Below are 19,259 nucleotides of genomic sequence, written 5' to 3'. Positions count from 1 at the left end.
TCCGCTCTCGCCATTCGATTCCGTTGGTCCGTGTGCCTGTTCTCATGCTGTTAAAAGATGTTGTGCTTTGTCACTAGTAGCAGTTTTTTAACGTCTCATTTGTCTGGGGTAAGTATAGCCACTCCGGCCCCCTTTTGGTTATTGTTTGCATATGGCTTTTCAGTTTTAATGTATCTCGGAGATCTTTATGCACGAAGAGGTTTCATTTATTCTACAGCTATGTAGTATTCCATTTATGGTCATAACATAATTTATTTATGCAAATGTCATCCTTGAAATATGGAAATTCCGGCCCAGAGTAGGAATAAGTATGGAGCCTCTGGTTTTCAGACATTCAGGCCCTTTGCAGACTGTCTCAATCTGAAGTTTTGTGCTTTTCTTCAGTTCTGGAAAACGTTGTCCTGTTATTTACAAGGGAATCGTTCACGCCACATCTGTTTTCTCTTCTGTAATTCCTGTTGCGAAACACTGGGCTGATTCTTCACGTCCATGCTTCTCTGATTTTCTGTCCCTTTCTCCTTTGCTTTATGTTTTGAGTTTTTCTGCCTGTGTCTTCTGGAAAGTTAATCCAGGCTTCAGGTCCCCAGTATGCAGGGTCCTGAGCTCACATCTTGGCTGAGCCCCTTTACTTTGGCATAAAGTGTTCCTGCTCTCTCGTTTCTCCTTTTCCACAGGGGCCTCTACTTTGATTAAACAGACGCGATACCACTTCCGGTCTCACGTTTTCTGAAAGTTCCTGCTTTTCCCCTCGGGGAAACTAGTTCACTTTGTTTTTTGTCTTTCTTGCTGTTGATTCTCTTCAGCTATGTGTTGACTCGGCGGGGTTTTTCTACTTAAAGTGAGAAACAGTCTGATTGATGTAGGTGGCTCTACTGGGTCTCTCCTACACGTTTTGGTGTCTGTCACCCCGGCAGGCCGTCCCCTGGTGGGGGTGACCCCAGCCTCTGTGAAGAAGACGGGGTTAAGCTGCAGGGCGGGCGTGGTGCGGGGAGGGTGTGGTCCCTCGGGTGTCTGGCGTTGACTCGGCCGCTGCTGTGTCTGTCCTGGGGCTGCACCCCTGTGGCTTCCCGTGAGCTGGCTTGGTTTCTTGAGCGATTTGGCTTTATCCTGGGCCAGTGCCGCCACTGCCAGGGACCCTGTGGGTGTCCTGGCGCCTCGACGGCAGCCGTGCCTGCGGAGCCGGTGGGAAGGGGGCTGCGCCTGCGAGCCGTCTCTCGGGTGGTCGGAGCCATCTCTGCACCTGCGCCAGCTCGTCTGCCAACGCGGCCCCATCGACTTGGTCTTCCAGGAAGCCACTCAAGTAGCTGAACGGCTGTGGCTCCAGTGGCCATTTCTTAGCCCTAGAGGGACTCGGGGACTTTGGTGATTCTTACTGTCAGGCAGTAAAATTTGGGGAGTGAACAAGGAAAACGCGCAGCTTTGCCGTTTCCGGAAGGGAATCGGGAGGCAAGGGCCGCTGGGAAAGCCAGAGACAAAGAGGCCTTTGGGCAGCAGGGGGCGGCTTGGGCTTTGGGGTCGGCGAAGGCAGTCCCTGGACACGGCGACTCTTTCCACTGAGGCGAGGGAACCGGGGCCCTGCGGGGAGAGGAGGCGAAGGCCCAGCACAGCCCCGCCCCCGCCCTGCGCCGGGGCGCTGCCCTTTGCTCCCTCTTACCCAGCTCCCCACCAGGAAGGTTTTTGCCTCCATGAAGCAATTATTCTGCTGAACTGGTAAAATGCATTACTGGTTGCAAACGGATATGGGCCCTGACATCTTCCTCTGAAAATATGGCAAGTAAATTAGTTAATTATTGTTTTTGAATTGACATGCTATTCAGGGTTTTGATTCATAACTTAATTGTGCTGCTTTAGGTGACTTCCGGTTTTTAACTGGATCCATTTGAATACACACAGTGTTCCATCTCAGATTAGCCAAAGGAAGATTAAAAAGTGAGCGGGAGAGTTTGGTAGCTTTGTAACAATAGCATAAAATGTGGAATAATGAACTGTAAATGTGCCTAATTACATAAATAATGCATTTGTGTAATTGTCAAGTGAGGGGGTGTGCTAATGAATCAATTATTTTTAATTGTAGGATGCTTGATTGTTTCAGAAATATAATTGATTGTAATCAAGAATCAATTAAATGTTGATAGTAATTATGTTTATCAAGCTTAAATACATGACATCATTACACTGTAACTGCTTGGGGAGGAAGGAAGTAGAGGGAGGTTATCCTGAGTGGAGGAGAAAGAGCTCATATTTATGCCCGCAGCCCGGCAGCGCTGGGAATGCACAGTAATGAGGTAGGAGAGGGAGGCGCGCTCTTCAGGGCTTGTCAGCTGAGGCTGATGAAGGCAAACTCCTCCAGCCGTGAGCTCATCACACCCTGAGCCGGCCGGGCGTCTGCCTGTGGGGAGCGTCTGGATCAGAGGCTTCTGAGATGGTAACTTCGGGTGCGCTGCGGGCGCGGGCTTGGCCAGGCCCTCACCCGGCACTGCTCTCGGTGAAAACTGTCTCGTGATCCCGGGACTACCTAGGCTCTAGGAAGTGCGTGTGGCACCCACGTGTCTCGGGCGTGCGGCTCTGCGCAAGTTGACTCAAGAGGCTCGGCCCTGAGAAATTCATGGCAGGTTGTCTGCACCTTCCAGGCCTGACGGCTACTGTACGAGAAGCTGCTGAATTTAATGTCCGTTGCACCATAAACACTGGCCTGTGAGCCCCTCTGTGTCTGGGACCGTGTCCCATTCCCAGTTGTGTCCCTGATGCGTGCCACATAGTAGGTGCTTGACAGATGTTAGACGAGTAATAAAAGCATTCCTCATGAGCCATCAGCGAATCAGGACCTTGGTTCTAGGTGGTTTCCTTTGTTCTCAGTCTACCAGTTGTTTGTTGGCTTACCCGCACTCCCCTACTCACCTGTTCATCCATCCTACCTTCCTTCCGTCTGTCCGTTCTTCCTTCCTTCCATCCATCCACTCGTCCTTCTACCCATCCATCCATCCATCCATCCATCCTTCCGTCCCTCCGTCCCTCCGTTCCTCCGTCCATCCGTCCATCTGTCCCTCCATCCCTCCCTCCCTCCCTCCATCCATCCCTCCACCCACCCACCCATCCACCCATCCATCCGCCCACCCATCCATCCCTCCCTCCATCCCTCCATCCAGGGTACTTCCTGAGCACCTGCTGTGTGTTAGGAGCTGTCCCGTTGTTTCACGGGGCAGAGTTGTGACCCTACTGGAACCCAGTAAATAAAGGAAAGCAGGTAACTGAATGTGTCATTGTGATAGGGTGTGACCTGTGCTGTGGGACACAGAGGGGGCCTCACTTGTCCAGGTTTGTACAGGTGGCAGGAGTGGAGCCTAGGAAGTAAAACCAGGGACAATGACTTGCCGGGTCCATCCCTTCACCACTCGCTGGTGTCTTCTCTTTAACTTGAATCCGGAAGTCCTCCTAGCAATGTCCTTGTTAGTTAGGCTGGAGGGCGCGTAGGTGCCATCCATCTGGAAACACGTCACTGGAAATTTTCTTGTGTTATTTCTTTGATAATTTCTTTTCTACTCTTTTCTCTCTACCTGGTGCTACTATATATATACGTATATATATACGTGTGTATATACACACACACATATATATATACATGTATATATATACATATATTTTGATGTTGGATCTCCTGGGCTGATACTGGAATTTTCTTGTATTTTCATTCCAATTTTTCACCTTTTTGTTTTGTTCTACTTTGTAATCCAAACTTAAAGTATTTTCAGTGTTTGCTACTCTACTTTTCAATTTTCAAGAGTTTTTTTCCTTTTCTCTGAGATTTTTTTCATAGCATACTGGTCTTATTTTACAAATTCATTTTTTTGGTTCTTTTTCCCTTTTTTAAAGTTTATTTAGAGAGAGAGAGAGAGTCGAGGGGAGGGGCAAAGAGAGGGAGTCACAGAATCCCAAGCTGGCTTTGCACTGTTAGCACAGAGCCTGACGTGGGGCTCGATCTCACAAACTGTGAGGTCATGACCTGAGCCCAAATCAAGAGTTGGACACATACCCAACTGACCCACCCAGGCGCCCCATTCTTTTCTTTATGAGAAAATTAATTATAATTTCTTCTTATGTTTTTCTTATGTTCCTATTTTTTCTTTCTGAGATGCTTTTATTTTGTTTACTTGCTCTGGAAATGTCTGGTTTTGTTTGTTTGCTTATTTGTTTTTATGTTAGAAGCTTCCCTCAAACATCTGGCAGTAGTTGACTATTGTGCTCATATTTATGAAACGGAAACTTGATGGAGGTTTTGTGTGCAACAAGGAGGGCTTGGTGAGTGAGGGGCTTGGCCCCAGGATGTTGGGTGGGGAACCAGGGATTTTGACAGACTCGGCAGACTTTTTCCTTCAGGCTAGTTGGGTTCCCCAGAGAGGAACCCTCTAGTCTTCATCGAGGTTATACTACTCGAGGTTAGACTCTGGAAGTGAAGGAGGGAGGGGATGGGATCTGCAGGTGCCTGACCCACGCCGGGTGGCGGCTGGGCTGTCGTGCAGGAGAAGCGTGTTTGAGAGGGTGGAGGGGCCAATGCTCAGGGAGGGGAGCAGGAGGGGTGGAGCTCTGGGCTCTGGGGGAAGGTGGGATGATGCGGGCCCCACGCGCCCCGCCCCAGCCCTGTGAGCCCGGGCATGTCCCGAGAGGCCGGGGAAGGGGCAGCCGGCGCCACTGCAGGAGGATCAGGATTCGCTGGGCGGAGAGGAGGGGGTGTTGGCGTTGGGGGTGTGGGTGAGCAGCTGGCTCCTGACAACGGGGAGGGAGTGAGCGTCACCTGCCTGCTGTGGGCGTGGGGCCTGCGTGGGCGGCCGTGCAGCAGGGCCACGGCCGGGAGGATGCCACCCAGCTGCCGTTCCCGTGACCCTGTGGGACTGGAGGCTGGTGAAGGGGAGGTGTGGGGACCACGGAGGGGCTGTGTGGGACAGAGTTGAGGGTTTGCGGGACTCCGGGTGGGCCTCGTGAGGAGGGGTGACGTCGCGGAGCGCTGGCACACTGTTCCGTGTTGCGGCACGCGCAGCTGACCACGCCGGCTGGGGAGCGGGCTGCCGCAGGTCGTGCTGAAGCCGGCAGGCACTCCCCTCCCCGNAGTGCATTGGATGTTTCTGGGAATCGATCGGTCCTGAATAATGCATGAAAACCCATTTCTACAGCAGGAGGAGCGGGGACGGAATGCATCCTGTGAGGCTACCTGGAGAGGACAGACACGTAAATAAAACATGCGGGAACAGTAAAGAGGAAGGTGCCCTGAAGCCACAGCTGTGGGGGCCGCTGCTCTGGGTGGACGGGCCCCCACGCCACTCACTGCTGCGGGGACAGCGGGGCCGGGGTGGGGACAGCTGCAGCCTGGCTGGGGCTCACCTGCAGGCTGGCCTTTCTGGGACAGTCACGGAGATGCTGCATAGGACCCGAGCTGCTGCGTGGCCCGGCGGCAGGCAGACTTGGGACCAGACCCGGGGGCCCCGAATGGTGCCCCAAGGGGGCTGGGAAGGCTGGCGGGCCCCTTCCCCTTCCTCCGGCCCTGCTCAGCCTCGCACCGCTGGCCTCTGCTCCCCTGCTTCTGCTCTCTCCTCCGCCTTCCCGTCCCCTCTTCCTGCTCCACTCGTGGTCTCTCCTCGGCCTTCTCCCCGTTTCCTGCCTTAGCCTAGGACGCCGACTGAAGCAATGGAGAGACGGGCTCGAAGCCCGGGGGCTGCCCTGCCCTCCACCGCCTTTCCTCCCCGCCGCTGGCCCCCCACGGGCTTGCCTCCTCCGCGCAGACCTGTGGGCGCCCTGGCCTGGCCCAGGGGGTGCAGGGCTGAACAGCTCTGGCCGAGCAGAATGAAGTCACTGGGCGCTTTCACAGGAAAGGCCCTCGTTTTCCGCTTATTGCATTGCATAAATTTCCGGCCCCGCTGCTAGCGGGATGTGCTGACTTTGATGGAGCGCGGGGCAGCGACTGGAATTTACGGCTGTGTCTGTCAGCGTGGGGCTTCGCTTATTACTCTTCTGGGTAACCTCTCGGGAGAGGTGGGATGGCTTCTTTGTGGCCAGACATTCTGAATAAGTTCTCTAATTTCCATGAGGGATGTTTGCCCTAACCCTCCGCTTGCTGCTAACAAAGGCGGGAGCTGCTTGCTGGTCAGTGAGCAGCCCGGAAAACCCGCGCCGGCTTCTCTCAGGGAGTGTGGTCTCCGGTGCAGTGCAGTCTGACCCACGAGCACCAAAGGCTGATAGATCAGTGTTGGTGGAAGGTTCCAGAGACGCCCACTGCCCGTTCACCTAGACCAGTGCTTTCTGATGCTTTAAAATGAAGCCTCCTTTGTAATCTTAAAAACTTTCAGTCTCCTGCTCCCCACCAATATCACTGGTTTTCTTTTAATACTTGCTGATTGAGAAAAAAGCATAAGTAAAACCACTGTGCAGTTATTTACAGTTTTAAAATGGATTCATGTTTTATAAAATATAGCGGCATCTGGGCACATCTGAAACAGTCTGATGTTTAACCTCCAGCCAGCTCCTGGCGTCACACCGATTAGTGGATCCCCGCGCCCCCAGAAGCTCACCCCGAGGGGGTGATGTCTCTGAACTCTGTAGGTTGGGGTCTGTGGCTCTAGAGGCTGGGAGCTCTCCCTAAACTAACAGGGAGCCTTGCATGTGGATCGCAGTGTGTTTCTCCTCCTTCCCCCAGCAGCTTCCTGTGCCGGAGCCGGGCCCCGCACTGCCGCCGCTGGCCTGACAGACACCACGGGAGATGGTGCTACGGAGCCTCTGTGCCGTAGGAAGCTGTGGAGGTGCCATGGCTGCGTGGCTCAGGCAGGGTTACCGGTTGTGTGGCTCAGACACATGCCTGGTTGTGTGGCTCAGGCAGGTGCCTGGTTGCCAGCAATTGTGGTCTATTCTGGCTGAGCTGGGCGGAAAGGAGCTTATTAAACAACTGCCCACTCCCTCCCCCCACATTAAACAAGCACAAATTTGGGCAGCTTTTATGGGACACCTGAGCTCAGGCACAAACAGCAGGCAGTGCAAGACTGTGGCCCCACGGGAGGGGGCCTGGCAGGCTGGGCACCGTGGCTGCTGTAGCTCTCGGCCTGGTGGTTAAAGTTTCCCACATTGGCACAGAAAACGGGAGTCCAAGGAGTATGGCAGCCCCACTGAGCAGAGGAAGCAAAGGTCAGAACTGGGGAAGCAGAGGCACCTGGGGTCGGCAGAGCGGGTGCAGGGGAGGGGGACTGTGCACAGGGAGCCTGGGGGTCCACGTGGGGGCGTTCCAGGAGCACTCGGGCTGGGTCTGAGTGCACGGGGCCCACCGCTGCGTAGCTGCTGTGGGGGTACGGGTGGACAGAGATACTAGAGGCCACATGGTGCTGGTGACATCTGGGCCCAAACAGAGTTGACAGATGCTGCCAGCACCTCAGTAGCACCCTCTGTGTTCAGCCCACAGGAATGAAGGGATAAAAAGCCTTCCTTGGAGTCAGGCCTATTCTAGATCTTCCCTAAGTGCAAATCCAAGCCCTGGCCAGACTTGCACACGTGGAATTTGGAGGCTGAGTCTTGTCAAGTTACAGAGTTTGGGCAAAAGTAAAGATGAAAATGAAATAGAATAGCAACAAAAGTGTGCATTCATTCAAGGTGAGTAGCCAGTGAATGAACTCCCTAATAGATAAACATGAGCACTTTTGGAAGAAAATAACAGAACCCAGAGTGCATATAATGTCACTTCAACAAGGGTCCGTACACAGACACCAGGAAATGTGACCCGAGTCAAAAAAAGGGCCATTAAAGGAAGCAGACTCAAGATAGGCGGAGGTTGGACTTATCCGCAAAAGGCGACAAAGCAGCTATTATGAATATGTTTAAGATTCCAAAGTAAAATATATGTAAAGAATTAAGGGAAAATATGATCGCCAGGAGTTCCTAGATAGGGAATCCCAGCAGAGAAATAAAAACTAGAGAAAATACAAATGGAAATTGTCTAGAACTGAAGAGTATAGCACCTGAAATAAAAAATGCATGGGCTCCACATCAAATAGAAGAGTTAGGAGAAAACGTCTGTCTAAACTTCAAGTCTAAGCTTGAAGACAAATCAATAGAATTTATCCAATTTGAAGGTGAGAGAGAAAAACACTGAAGAAAAATCATCTCATATATGGGGAGGGTCTCTTAAGAAGACATGATATCATGATAGGGCAGAAAACAACATTGAAAGAAATAATTTAGCTGAAAAATTCCAAATTTGGTGGAAAACTTAAAATTAGAGATTCAGAAAGCTCAGCTGATGCCAAGCAGGTTAAATACAAAGAAAACCACAACTCTGCATCTCATGACCAAATTTCTGAAAACCAAAGATAAGGAGAAAATCTTGTAAGCAGCCTAAGACCCAGAAGACAAGAAAAAAGACGTGGGGTGGCAGCAATGATAAAAAGGATGCTCTTCTTCTTATGAAATACTAAGAAGTCCAGAAAAACCTTAGAAGAATGCATTCAACGTGTTGAAAGAAAAAAAATGCTCTATGTCCAGAATTTTCCATTCAATGAAATATCTTTCAAACATATACGTGAAATAAAGACATTTCCAGAAAAACAGAAACCTGAGAGAATTTGTACCTGCGCTACAGGAAATGTTAAAGGAAATCCCTCAGACTGAAGGTGAAGGGAAAACATGAATTTGCAGGACTTCACAGAACGAAGAGCATCAGAACTAGAAATAAGTAAACATGAGTTTTTTTCTCTCCTCAGAATTTCCCTGGACAACAACTGACTGCTCACGAGAAAATAATGGCAGTGTCAAGGGAGGTTTACAAGGTATATGCCATGGAGACTGAAGACCACAGCGTGGACGCAGGGCGCTGAGCAGGAGGGTCAGCGCGGTGATGCAGTGGGGCCAGAGTGGGGTCTGAAGCGTGAATGCAGAGTGTCCGGCGGGGAGTGGCAGGCGCAGGTGTCATAGCATTGACCCTGAATGGACTGTGATGATTTAAGGATGGATATTGTTCTAGAGCAATGAGTAATAATTAAAAAGAAAAGAAAGAAGCTAATAATAGAGGCCATGAAATGAGATCCTGAGAAATATTTGATGAACACAAGTGAAAACAGGAGAGAAGCAAAGGAGGGATGAAGATGGAAGGGGCCGTGTTAAACCCAACCATGTAGGGAATTGCATTAAATTTAGTTGGGGGGCGCCTGGGGGTCTCAGTTAAGCGTCCACTTCGGCTCAGGTCATGATCTCACGACTTGTGGGTTCAAGCCCTGCATCAGGCTCTGTGCTGACAGCTCAAAGCCTGNGACGCAGGGCGCTGAGCAGGAGGGTCAGCGCGGTGATGCAGTGGGGCCAGAGTGGGGTCTGAAGCGTGAATGCAGAGTGTCCGGCGGGGAGTGGCAGGCGCAGGTGTCATAGCATTGACCCTGAATGGACTGTGATGATTTAAGGATGGATATTGTTCTAGAGCAATGAGTAATAATTAAAAAGAAAAGAAAGAAGCTAATAATAGAGGCCATGAAATGAGATCCTGAGAAATATTTGATGAACACAAGTGAAAACAGGAGAGAAGCAAAGGAGGGATGAAGATGGAAGGGGCCGTGTTAAACCCAACCATGTAGGGAATTGCATTAAATTTAGTTGGGGGGCGCCTGGGGGTCTCAGTTAAGCGTCCACTTCGGCTCAGGTCATGATCTCACGACTTGTGGGTTCAAGCCCTGCATCAGGCTCTGTGCTGACAGCTCAAAGCCTGGAGCCTGCTTTGGATTATGTGTGTGTCTCTCTCTCTGCCCCTCCCCTGCTCGCTCTCTTTCAAAAATAAAAAAAACATTAAACAAAATTTAGTTGGACTAAATTAATTCTAATTAAAAGGCAGAAGGTCAGGTTGGATGAAAAAAGCAACCTCCAATTACATGCTATTTACAAAAGATGCACTTCAGAGCTGAAGACACAAATAGTTTGATGTAAAAGAATAAGTCACACTGAGAACAGGAAGCAGAGAAAAGCTGTCAGCGCTCCGTCCGTACCAGACAAAGTGGACTTGCAGACACAGAGTGTTCTAGGAGGGTGGAGGCCTGCTTTGTAGCGGTGAGCAGGCAGGGCACCAGGGGCACAGACCAGCCCAGGCACGCATGGGCCTGGGCACCACCCTCAACGTTCATGCTGCAGAATAGCACCAACACTAGTACCTCCACCATCGCTGTCAGAGGCCTTGACTTTGCTAACGTTTTTGTGTCTGGACAACATTATCTGCCATCTTCATGTACTTGACATTCACAGAGCACCATACTCTACACAACACTAAGCGTTCACTGATATACACTGGGTTACAGAAAGTGTCAGGAGTTTGTTTAAAAATTAGTATGTAACAGAGAATGTCTTTTGACTAAAACAGAACTAAGTTTGAAATAAATAGAAATTTGCTGTCTAGAAAATCTTGAAACTGCTAGAAATAAAGCAGCATGCTTCTGAATAGCATTTGGGTCAAAGAAGAAACCACTTGGAAACCGGAAAGCATAGTAACAAAAATGACAGTCTGAATTTCTATGAAATGGCTGAAGGAGGCCAGAGGGGGCACTTATGGCTTTAAATGCATATTTATGAGAAGAAAGGTTAAAACCAATGATCCAAGTTTCCTCCATTAGATGCTAGAAACAGAAAAGCAAGTTAAATCCAAATAATTAGAGTGTAACAATAATAAATATCTGTGCAGAAATCAGTACAATAGAACTCAGACAACAGACAACGTAAAGAAAGCCAAATGTGGGTTCTTTGGAAATATTAATAAAACTGATAAATCTCTAGAAAGTAAAGACAATAAGAAGACACAGATTACCAGTATTAGAAAGGAACACGGGAATATCACTACATATTCTACAGATGATTTTAAGGAAACTATGATAGCCAACTTTATGAAGATAACTTATGACTTAGATAAAATGGAAACTTAACAAAACTGACTCAAGAAGAAATTAAAAGTCTGAATAGCCCTATAGTTAATAAAGATTGGAATAACAAACATCTTTCTATGGAGAAAACACAGGACCCAGACAGTTTTATTAACTACATCAAATTCTTACAGAAAATAGAATATCACCAATCTTACACAAGGTCTTTCAGGAAGTAGAGGAAGATTGAAAATTTCCTGACACATTTGGTGAGGTCAGTATTAATCTCCTGTTGATACCAGTTAGAGATTGTCTAAGAAAAGTATAGAGCTGTGTCATCATGAAAATGAACAAAAAACCTGTATCAGAAATATCCTCACATCCAATCTAGTATTACATAAGAAGCATATTCCATGGTTATTGAGTGGGGTCTCTCTCTGGAACTCAGGTGTGGGTTAAACGTAAGAAAACCCACCCGTGTGGGTTTCCATTGGGAAGTAACAGCCTAACCCGCATAATCTAAACCTGAAATAAACTAAAATTCCTGGGGGGAAAAAGTACTCTAATGCTCTGAAGAGTGAGCAAGCCAGGCGGATTTTGGATAAGAGTCAAAGCCTGGAAGGCGGTCCTCACCGAGGGTGGGGGAGGCTGGCAGGCTGGACCCCGCAGCCCCGGCTCACTTGCATGGCTGCCGCGTGCAGACACAGCGTGTCGGCCCCTGCCCCACGGCCCCCTGCGCAGCGTGACGGCTTCTCGGTGGCCTAGGTGCTGCTCCTGGAGGCCCCGAGGGGCACGCGTCAGGGTGTCTGCACTTGCCCTCCACTTTCGAGGCTCCAGGTGCCCTGTGGAGGGCCCGGCTCGTTCTTGTGCTCGGCCGGCCGGCCTGCCTGCTGTGCCAGCTGACCCTGACCCGTGGCCCCTTTTCCTGGGTCTTCTTTTGCTTTTTCTCTATTGTCCTTGTCCTGCTTTGTTTTGTTCCGAATTCCAGAGTAAATTCCAGAAATTCATTTTCAGGGAGGCCTCGTCCCGAGGGAGAGTCCCAGACCCCACTGGTCAGACCCTGCGCAGTGCCGGGGGGTGGACAGGGTGCTGCCCGTCCCAGCTGCCCTGCCCGGGCCTCTCTGCTCTTCCCTCACGGCCCCGGGTCTCCGTGTGTGCTGCACGCAGGGGGACTTAGATTCCGGGGTCTGTGAGAAAACCTTCCACGGGGGCTTGATGTGTCCCCAGAAGACACGTTCAAGTCTTAAGTGCCAGTCTCCACGCCAGTCCCGTGTCTGTGACCTGACGTGGAACAGGGTCTTTGCAGGTGGCACTCACGTGGGGGCCTTGAGATGACATCATCCCTCGGTCCCAACAGAAGGGACTGGGAGGAGGCTGCGGTTGGAGTGACCCTTGGCCACGCCCAGGATGCTGGCAAAGGCGTGGGGGGGTTCTCCCCCAGATGCCGTGGAGAGGCTCAGCCCTGCCCGTTGTGCCTTCTGGCCTCTAGGGCTCTGGGGGCCGGACTTCTGTAGTTTTAGCTGCTCAGTTGGTGGTTCTAGGAAACGAGGAAACCAGTGCGTCAGTGGCAGCCGCCCATTGGGACAGCTCTCGCCGGGTCCCCACACCCCGTGGCTCATAGACCTCCCGCCAGGCAGGTGGCTGTCTCTCCCAGCTCTGGGGGCTGGAAGTGTGGGATCAGGTACCGGAGACCTGGTGTCTGGAGACAAGGGCCCTTTCCCATGGTCCCCTCACGTGGGCTGGGGAGCTCTCGGGGTCTTTTCTAAGGAAAGACCCCCTTCATGGGGGTCTTTCATGGGGGCTCCACTCTCCCGACGCGATCGCCCCCCACAGCCTGGCTCCTAAAACCATCACCCCGGGTGCTGGGTTCTGACCTGTGTCATCTGTGGGGACACAGCACCTGTTCTAAGGCGCCTGGTCTGATTTAGAGGGTTACCTGTGCCTTCGGTTCCACTGTCGGGGTGCCATGCCTGCCTGTCACGGGGGGATTTCGGAAAGAGGCCACAGAACTCTGCCTTCGCCACCACCGTGGCCCTGGATTCGGTTCACTCACTGCCTCGTGCAGTGTGGATGCCTCCTCAAGCCCCTGCCAGGCCCCTGCAGACGGTGTCCAGCCCCCCGCTGCCACTGTGGCCATCACCGTGGTCGTGGGCTGGCCCCTGCCCCTGGCGGCTGGGTCCCCTGTGCCCTAAACCTGCATCTCCCCCTCCTTCGTTCATCTGTGTTTTATTCACCCGTTTTCATGGCAGAGCCTGGTGGCCTTGGTTCCTGCGTGTCTGGAAATGCCTTTATTTCCGTGGCGCTGGTTTTGCTGCTTAAGAAACCTCAGCAGAGCCAGTGAGTGAGTGTTCTGCCGTCGTCCAGAGCCAGTGCTGGGGGCCCCAGACAGCCTGTGTTTGTTCTCTGCGTGTGACCCGCTTTTCCTGTCCGGAAGCCTTTAGTGGGCCCCTGGTCATGGCCGTGGGCATTCTTTGGGCCTCTGGCGGCACAGGGGACATTTCTTGTCTTATTTCTGAGGCTGTCCAAAGGTGGGCTTTCTGGCTGTCCCGTTTCCTTCCTTCCTTCCTTCCTTCCTTCCTTCCTTCCTTCCTTCCTTCCTTCCTCCTTCTTTCCTTCTTTCCTTCCGAGTGCAAGCAGGGCAAGCGGGGGAGGGGCAGAGAGAGGGAGAAAGATGATGGGAATCAGGCTGTGCGCTGATGGGCTGTCAGCACACAGCCCTGTGTGGGGCTCGAACCCACGAACCGGGAGATCACGACCTGAGCTGAATTCGATGCTCGACCGGCTGAGCCCCTGGCACCCCTGTCCGATTTCTGATGCTCTACGAGTTGGACACGGGACGTCCCATCCTAAATCGTTACCGTTTTCCCTGCTTTCTCATCTCTTGCAGGTTTCAGTCCTTTTTTCCCGGTTTGTCCTTGGATTTTTAATTTCACCTGCCTTCATTTTAATTTTAAAGAGACCTTCGTCTTCCTTGTTTCCTAGAATTCTAGCATTTTTTGTTTAATGAATTCATTAACCTGAGAATATCTCTTCTGTGTAATTTTTTTCCTCACTTTTTTTTCTGTGTTATTATCTGTTTCCTTCAGATTCCTTCTCCGCCTTTGTTTCTTCCGCCCTCTATTTCATGCTTGGCTGTCTGCCCGAGCTTGCAGCCACGGGCTGGGGGGCCAGGAGCGCCATGCGAGGCTCAGGCGTGCCCGCCGGCCGACTTCAGTGTGGTTGTGGGGGGCAGGAGGCGTTTGTGCACAGCAACACTTTCCCTGGGCTCTGTGATCGCCAAGACTGGCCTCTGCCTGCCGGGGCTCAACCTGGCACTGCAGAGGGTGGGTGGGGCGGGGGCAGAAGTGGGGAGGCGGCCTGGGAGAGCCAGCCTCCCCATGTGCCGTGCTGTTGAAGTAACGCTACGTAGACCTGGCCTTGCCCCTCCCCTGAGCGTCCCTGGTGCCCCGTCCGGGCTCCGTGTGTTAGATTTCTCTGGGGAGCGAGTCCCTGGTGTGCATTCAGGGGAGGAGAGAGGGGAGTCTGCAGGCCCTCCTGGGTCGTCCGCTTGCTCTGTCCATGAATCTCGGCGCCCCCGTCCCTGACCCGAGTCCTCGTGTTCCCAGCTCACCTCTGTGGGAGCTGCCCTGACTGCTCTCCAGGGCCCCCGAGGCAGGAGCAGCTGGTGCATTGGCCTTGACTTTGATAAGTCGCATGCCGTCCCCTGTCCACTTTCAGTTCTCACACCATCTGTGGACAGTCTTGCCTCTGCTTGCCCTTTGCATCCGTTCTTTCTGGTCCTTTGTGTTTATAGCTTTTAGTTCTTCACGGTTTTCCATGGGGTCTAGGGTGAGATGGAAGACTTGACGTTTAAATTGAGTTGCACAGTCATATTCTGTGTCTTCCTGGGAAGTCTCCGTGTCTCCTGCCTAGAGCAGGGCAGGCGTGTGGCAGGCGCCCCGGCATCGGGCCAGTGGTCCACAGTAATTGGGCCTGGAGCCACCTCCATGGGGTGAGCGTGTCCCCCACCCAACCGCAAGTTCAGGTGCCTAGTCTTTCAAGAGCTAAGTCCCAGGGAGTGCCTTCAGCTGGCAGACGGCGCCACAGGGATGAGATACCCTGGTCCCGGGGTCCGCACCTTCCGCTCTGGGGCCCCCCTGGACTGGCCAAAGCCGGCTTCTGGTGTCACAGTATCCTTGTATGTCCCCAGCGTGACCAAAAGTATGGAAAACGCTTGCATGGGGCCCAACACACAGGCAGCCCTCAGCCAGTTTGGGTTTTGGCTGGTCCCCCGTGGGCCAGAGGAAGACAGGTGCCCATGTGCAGTATGGACGGAGATGGTCACAGGGGCCCGTGGCGCTGCCGGGATCATGCACAAGTCCCCCAGACTGTGAGCCCCCAGGATTAGGAGCCACAGCCCCAGGAAGCTGGCGCACATGTGGAGCGGAGCCCGGCCACGGGCAGCAGTCTCGGTGGTCAACCTGGGCGTGGGGGGGTCGCCACGGGGAGGGACGGGGGGTGCCCAGACAGGGCTCCGGGGACTGTTCTCAGGGCGGCAGAGCGCGTCCCTGTCGGGGGAGGCGTGGGCCGCACGGTGGCCTCTGGGTTGCTCACCACGTTATCCCTGTAACTTTCTCTATTTGTTACAGAATTTGCCACAGGAACTCGATTCCTTTTGGTGAAAATGATGTTTATTCTCCATGAAGGTTAAGAAAAACAGCCCTTGAAAGGCTTTGTCAGAGGACCGTGGTTTTTTAACGAACAGGATTATGTTTATACAATTGCGCATTTTGTGTGCACGGTTTTCAAAAAGGAATGAGGACTTTTCAGGGTAAAATGAAATCCTTTAATTAGACAGCACTTGGAGACGCAGAATAGAAAAATACCACACTTGCAGCTTTGGTGAATCTCCTTGGAGGGTTAACGTGTGTGCAGATTGCTGCATTTCTGCTGGAATAAGCTTCCTGCGTGGGAGCTGCAGGCCGGGGCGCTTGGGAGAGACGACATGTGCTCAGGCCCCCACAAGCATGGCGGGTCCCTGGGGGGCCTGCGTTCCTGGTGCAGGTGGCCCCCGGTCACACTTGGGGAACGGACGTTGGGGCAACGAGCAGAGGCTTTGGTGGCTTGGAGGAGACAGCGGCCGTGAAGGGGTGGCGGGGTTCTGGACTGATGGAGTCGGGCTGGCCGGGGGGCTGTTCTAGACTAACTGGACCCAGCGGGAAAATGGCAACTCGAGGCTACAGTGATTCTCCAGATCAGCGGTTCTCAACGGGATGGCTCAGCCCCTCGGCGACGTCTGCAGACGTTTCCAGCCATCCCGGCGTCAGGAGGTGCTGCGGGCACTAACGGGAGGCAGGGGTGCTGCGGACGGGAGTCCCCGGGTCTTCCTGTCACCAACGCCACAGCCGAGGGGTTCCCACGCGAGCCCCAGGACTCCAGACTTCCTGTCCAGTGTCTTTGTCTGGTTTCTGCACTTGCTGGTGACTTAGCTGGAAACCTTGGGGGCGACTGTGTGGTTCCGGGTGCAGCGCCGGCGTGGCGGCTGGGCCACAGGGGTGCACGGACAGACTCCTGCCGAGACGCCGCCGGTGATTGGCAGCCGCGTGGCCCCTCCTGGGCCCGGAGCCGGCAGACCTGCAGGGCCTCACCCTGCGCAGCCAGGGCAGCCGTGGATTCCCCACTCCTGGCTTACACCTCGTGAATTTGGGGTCCCTGGAAAGGTGCGTCCGTATCAGTGAGCCGCCCACACCTCTGTCTTGTTTCAAAGGCTGTTAAATATGAAAACAGCCCAGGAGGGGGTCAGATGGGAGCTCATTAACCTCTTGTCTTCCTGTGAAGGAGGCTATTGATTACAGATCATATTGATCATCGGCTGAGACCAGAGAGACTTCCATATTGATCATCGGCTGGAACGTCCTGAAGATTGGACAGACAGCCTTGTTGAGTGTGGGGCCTGCTTGGCAGGAGGTGGGAAGTAGGGGTCCCCAGGGGCTGGGAGGTGTGAGGCCAGCGGCGCTTGCTGGTGCAGCGGAGGGCTGCCCCCAGAGAAGGGACGCTGCTCGGGGCACCGTGCTCGGGCTGGTTCTGGACCCCCCAGTGGGACTAGGAAAACAGCAGGAGCTTCAGGGAGGTGGGGTCGGGTATGGCGGGAGCCCTTGGATGGTCCGCGCTCTGTGAGGCAGAGGCTCTCAGTCACAGAGGAGGCCACTGTGGATGCTGGGGAGGAGCAGCGAGCACTGCGTGTCTAGACCGGAAGCTTCTCGGGATCCGTTGTTCTCTGGAAGTCCGTCTTTCTAGACCATCGACAACTCCAGAAGACGGCAGAGATCCAGCGACTCCGCTATTGGGTCCTGTAAGGGTGACTTCATGGCAAGTTCCCGACTTCACCACCCTGCACGGCCCCCCACTGCCCCTCCCGCCCGCCATCGCCGTGTCTGCGTGGACATGGCCACGGCCCCAGACGGCCTCGTCTGTGCCCTTTCTCCGGTGTGTTCTCTGCAGAGCAAGGTAACCTCTCACGTCCTATTTCTGCTCACATCTGTGTTGTTCAGAGCATGTGGTGGCCTCCGTCACACCTCCAGGGAGTGAGAGGCTATGTGTGGTTTGCAGGGCCCGTCAGCTTCTTCCCGGGCGTCGTCCTGGCTGCACGGACGACGCTGACACCGTCTGGCCGCTCTTCCCTCTTGCTGTGGCTGCTGTCTGGGCGCAGCTGCCCTGAACCTCCAAAGGCCATCTCTTTCGAGGGGTTTTCTGTCTAAAAATCTCTGTAACTCTCTTAACTCTTACACCCCTCACTCTATATTATTGCCACTTAAATCACGTTATTTATTTACTTTCTCTTTGTTGCCTGGTTCCCCACGAAATCGTAGGCCCCGCGTTGGCCGGGACTTTGTCTTTTTTGTCTGTCGTCCTGGTGACGAGGACGGCACCTTGTCACATGGTAGCACTAAGTCAACATTTGTTAGATAAACGCCTGAGTCAGCAGCAGAGGAACCGGGAAAAGAGATACGCAAATTAACGTAAGGAATGAAATTTAATTAAAAATTTAATAAAACAGAATCAGAAAGCTTCAATGATAAGCTTCATAACCTAAAATAAACGCTGTGAAAATGCTTGGCGAGGCAGGGATCCATAGCCGACACTTGGTTACCAGAGGTTAAGTCTGTTCCCGAGTGGTCGACCTGAAGCACAGGGTTAGGAGGGCCCCCTGAGTGGTTCGGACTCCACTTTCTGAGAAACAGAAGGCCCAGATGTGATGCGGCCTGCACCTCCGAGGGCACGGGGCTAACTCCCACAGAACCGGAGCTGAAGCTGGGGCTCCAGGCACCCCTGGCGGGCGTGCGTCAGGACACGTGGTCGGAGGCGGTGCGCCAGTGCCCGGCAAAGGCGGCCGCGTAATGGGGGTTGGAAAGCAAACAGGACGTCATTTCCGCGAAGCCATTCTGTGGGGTGGCCTGGCGCCCGGGAGCTGCGAGTGCTGCTGGTGCATGTCCGGGCCGCTCCCGCTATGCAGGACAGGGGCAGACGTCGTCTTTGTTTACACGTGTCACCCGGTGCGTGGACACAGCCCGTCTGGTCCAGGATCTCTCCGCATGTTGCCTGGTGGCCAGGCCCGGCCGGGCTTGTAGATGCCTGGGAGAGCCTTCTGCAGGGCGGGCGGGCCGTCAGGCAGCAGCGGACGGTCGGATCAGAGGGCCCGTGAAGAGCTTTTAAATAAAAAGTAAATCATGCTCAAATATCAGTTTGATCTCCAAAGAGAAGAAAAGTGTTTTTACCTTTCTTCCTACACCTTCCTTGTAATTTTTTTTTTACCTATAATTTACTCAGAATGTGATCGTGTGCTTAATACGTCGTACTTGATACATGACTGTCAGTTGGTTAGATAGGAAGATGGTACAGGTGTAAAGGGGTGAGCAAGAACGGTGCCCATGACGAGAGTCTGCACCCGAGTCGGGGCCACGCAGAAAGGCCAGGGGCTTCTGCAGAGGTGACATGAAGCACGAGGCTCGCTTGCTGCTCCTGGGCCGTCCTGCCTGCCAGGTGGGGCCCTCAGACACCTGCAGCCCAAGCCCTCGGTCTTCATGCTCCCGGAGCAGAGCGTTGGAGGCCGTGGCAGTGTCGTGGCTGGGTCCCTGACATCCCACAGCTGTGAAGGAGACCGGGAGGCACTGAGGTCCGGTTCGTGGGAAGGCGTGAGGTCCAGGCTCCGCGTGGGGGATTTATTGGAGTGAGAAAGAGGTTCTGGCAGCCTGACCTCGAAGAGGAAGCTGGGAGGGCCTTCAAAGGCATACCGACTTGAAATCATTTAGCTTTCCCGAGTGAAGGCTTGCCTTATTTATAGCTCCTCCGTCCCTGGGCGTGGGAGCCGGTGGGGGGCGGGGAGAAGGCCACGAAAAGGAGCTGGAGGGCCCAGGATGCACACGC

The sequence above is a fragment of the Crocuta crocuta genome, unplaced genomic scaffold, assembly GCF_008692635.1.
Source record: "Crocuta crocuta isolate KB4526 unplaced genomic scaffold, BGI_CrCroc_1.0 scaffold129, whole genome shotgun sequence".
Classification (NCBI taxonomy): Eukaryota; Metazoa; Chordata; class Mammalia; order Carnivora; family Hyaenidae; genus Crocuta; species Crocuta crocuta.
This window is presented reverse-complemented; position numbering follows the sequence as displayed.